This window comes from Canis lupus, chromosome 26 (assembly GCF_048164855.1).
Source record: "Canis lupus baileyi chromosome 26, mCanLup2.hap1, whole genome shotgun sequence".
Classification (NCBI taxonomy): domain Eukaryota; kingdom Metazoa; phylum Chordata; class Mammalia; order Carnivora; family Canidae; genus Canis; species Canis lupus.
The window spans coordinates 14,825,938-14,830,005 of NC_132863.1; positions in this window are offsets into that span (position 1 = coordinate 14,825,938).

A 4,068-nucleotide genomic window follows, 5' to 3' on the forward strand; every position below is an offset into this window, starting at 1 on the left:
TACAGGACTTATTTATTTTATAAAAATAAAGTCTGTACCTTTTAACTCCTTCATCCATTTCACACACCCCGTATCCCCTACCTCTGGCAACCACCAATCTGTTCTCTATGTCTATCATCTTGGGATTTTTTTTTTAACTCCACAGATGAGTTTTTGTCTTTCTCAGTCTGATGTATTTCACTAAGCATAATGCCTCCATCCATGTTGTCTCAAAAGGCAGGATTTCCTCCCTTTTTATGGCTGAGAATGGTGTGTGTGTGTGTGTGTGTGTGTGTGTGTGTGACACATTACATTTCCTTTATCCATTCACCTATTGTTGGACACTTGGGTAATTTCTGGACGTTGACTATTGTAAATAATGCTGCAATGAACATGGCTGTGCAGGCATCTTTTCAAGTTATTGTTTTTATTTCCTTGGGACAGACAAGTAGGATTTCTGGATCATATGGTATTTCAATTTTAATTTTTTGAGGAATGTCTATAGTCTTTTACATAGTGGTTACACCAATTTACATTCCCACCAACAGTGCACAAGAGTTTCCTTCACATCTTTGCCAACACTTTTTATTTCTTATCTTTTGGTAATAGCCATTCTAACGGGTGAGGTGATATAAATGTCACTTTACCTGACAACTGAAATAGCCATTAGCCCGGAGTTTTTAGTCTAATTTTGTACCCTGGACCCTCTTGGCTGTGGACTCTTCAGGAAACTGTCATTAAACGCATAAAGTAAGATACAGAGGGAACCAACTGAAGTATAGTTATCAAAATATTTTAATTTTGTAGTTATAATGTATTAAATAAAAAATCCTGTGATGGGTCTAATAACTATTATAATTTCAAAGTAATGAGTATATGTGATTTTTTGAGGTATCTCCAACAGGTGTAATGTGGTGATTTCTACTGATGACACAGTTCTTGCTTATACTATAGTAGTTTGGTGCCTATGTTCATAATTGAAGGAAATGCTACCTTTCCTTTGAGGTTGGTAAAAACTAAAGGTGTAATTTTTTCCCATCCCAGTCCATGGACTCTGATATCTCCCCCACCCCTATAAATTAACACCTCCCCCCCACCCAGCAGTGGTTTACTGGACAGGGTGGGGGGAGGGGAGTCCCTGCATAGAAACATACTTTGAATTCATAATAAACTGGTGTGGAAAACTGTGGATGCCAGGTTAAAAATCCCTGCATCCGTACCTTTGGCTCTTTTCTGAACTCGGATGGCAGGTGAACTTTGAATGCGCACGCTAAGAATTGGGCTGGAAAACATGTCATTAATACTAGCTTTTATGGAGCATTTCCAGTGTGCCAGGTATTGTGCTAGGGACTTAAATGTACTGTCATGAATCTTCAAATAACTTTGCAAGGATAGAGGCGTAAACTGCATTTTCAGATGAGAGAGCCAGAGAAGCCCTATAATGTGGCTAATGTTGCAGGTAGGCTGAAAGCAAAGGCTTTTTCAGCAGTTCTCATACTGCTGCATCAAAATTAACTTGGAAGCATAGTAAAACTAGAGATTCTAGGTCTCACCAGAGATCCCCTATTGATCTGGGATGATGCTTTTCTTTTTTTTTTTTTTTTTTAAGATTGATGTTTTTCTTTTTTAAGATTTTATATATTTATTTGAGAGAGAAGCAAAGCACAAGCTGAGGGAGGGGCAGAGGCAGAGAGGGAAGCAGACACCCCGCTGAGCAGAGACCCTGATCAGGGCTCCATCCCAGGACCCTGAAATCATGACCTGAGCTGAAGTCAGATGCTTAACTGACTGAGCCACCCAGGTATCACTAGAACTGACGTTTTTCCAATGCCCCCCTGGGATGCCTCTGATGTACACTGCTTGCAAACTGCACTTAGAGACACGCTGATGATTTAAAGCTACATCTGCCTGGTTCTAGTCACTCAGGTGTTTATTCTAGGGAAGTGTTTTGTGCCCAGTGCCAGCTTGGACCACCTCCCCGGTGAAACACCCCCTCATGAGCACACAGCATGCTACCTCCAGCAGACACTGTTGGTCTCTCCTACCACCTCCCCCCAACCCATTTCCCCATTCTTGTGTCTCCCACCCCTACCAGGCTTTGCCAAGTCTTTGTTAACAGAAAGATTGGACAATTAGTGAGAAGAGAGTGATTATAGTTTAGAGGGTTTTCTCAGGCTGAAGAGTCTCCCCTACCCCCTGAGGCAGCTTCACGGGGGAGCTACTTCCTGAGAATGGGGGAGTCTTGCAAAGAAAGACACTCAGAATTTAAATCAAACTCCCCCTCCTCCTCAAAGAAATCTGCATATGGTTCATCTGGCCTGGCTTTTCCAGGCAAGCAGACCAGCAACCAGACACAGCATCCTTTTCTGCCTGAAGGCATTTGTGTTTAAAACTGCAGTAAAAAAGAAGATGACAGTTAAGGGGGTAATTGAGCATCTGGGGTTTCTCTGTTTTCTCTCTCTTCTCTGAGCTTGAGAAGCAATGTGGATACATGAGCCACCATCTCCGCTTGCTCCAGGTACAGGGGCAGCCATGAAATGCACAACAGGAATGGCCATGAAAGGAGCCCAGGCTGAAATACAGGGCTGAGTCCATCCCTCTGGCCACCTTGTGTTCTCCACCCAGAGATCACTGCACCTGCAAGGCTCTCCTCTATTCTGCTTAGTTGACAAGATAAAGGCAGGACTCAGAGAAATAAGGTGAAGTTCAAAGAAATTAGGCTGAGCTAGAGACCTAATTTTAGGACAACTAGATAAAGATCCTGTGATTAATAGCAATAATTGTCATGATAATGGAGCTTTATACATACTGCAGGTGGAAAAGCCACTGAGATTTGAGAATTAAGAAAGCTGGATTCTAGAAAGATTTCACTGAGCAGCTTAAACACAGGGATGTGGCCATGTGACAACACTGTAAAAGGAGCCAGGACACTTGTTCTTTTTAAAACCACCTGTGTCTAAGTGTATCATCAGTCCTACCCCATAGATTCTAAGTTGTCAGTTTACTACTGTATACTCAGCACAGAGACTACACTCAGAAAGTGTTTAAGACCTATTTGTTGAATAAATGAGTGAATGACAATTCCCAAATTAATCAAGAGTCCTCTGTTTTATGAAGGGTAGTGTTTAAAAGACACAAATTTACTTTTATAAAAGTAAACTAAGGAATTAAGTATTCAGAAATACAAGTCCGGTCTAAAAATGTTCTCTGAAGCGGTTACAGAGAGCAAGGGTAACTTATTGATACACCCAAGTGTCCATTTCTTCCCAAATTCTTGGGTGGTTCCAAATACATATGAAGTTTTTTTTAAAAAAAATATATGAGATGCTACAAAAGGAGTTTGTCAAGTTTGAGGCATGGGCGGGGGGACAAATGGCGGCTGATATGAGGTATCTCCTTTTCCTTGTGCAATGTGCAACTGTCTTCCTTCCTGGTACCAGGCAGACACTGAGGAGAGATCATGCAGGAAAGACTGACAGGGCAACAAACAAACAGGTGATAGAACAGCAATTGGTCCATACCCATCAAGATTTGCTGGGATGATTTGCTGGGATGATGAACTTCTCAGAATGCACTACTTTCAGCAGTTGAATACTTGGGGAGATGAACTCAGGAGTTGCCCCTCATATGATGGAGCTCATATGGAGGGTGGGGACAGAAGGATTTCCCCTACTCCTACTTAGATTTTTCAGAACTACTACTTAGAAAGTGAGTGAAATTCAAACTATGTACATTTCTCCAGAAGTTTCAGCAAATTATATTTTACTTCAAATACAACTCAACCTAGGCTACTATGTCCAGACAAGCTTTTTAATCTGTAGTGAAATAACAAACTCAAGACCAGGAAGCATCAGAAGCAATATTAGACCAGATGTTCAAGGGATGCCATGACTAAAACTATTATTTGCCAAAATAAATCCATGTTTTTTTCACCTGGAAAAACCAACCTGCCTCTTATGGCTTCCCTGCCTTTTCTTTGCTTTCCTCTTACAGAAAATGAAAATCCATCTTCACCATTCCCCTCTCTTCTCTGGATGCCAAAGAAACTATTTTAGTTTTGTCTTCTTGTTTCAAGAAAGCAGCCAAATG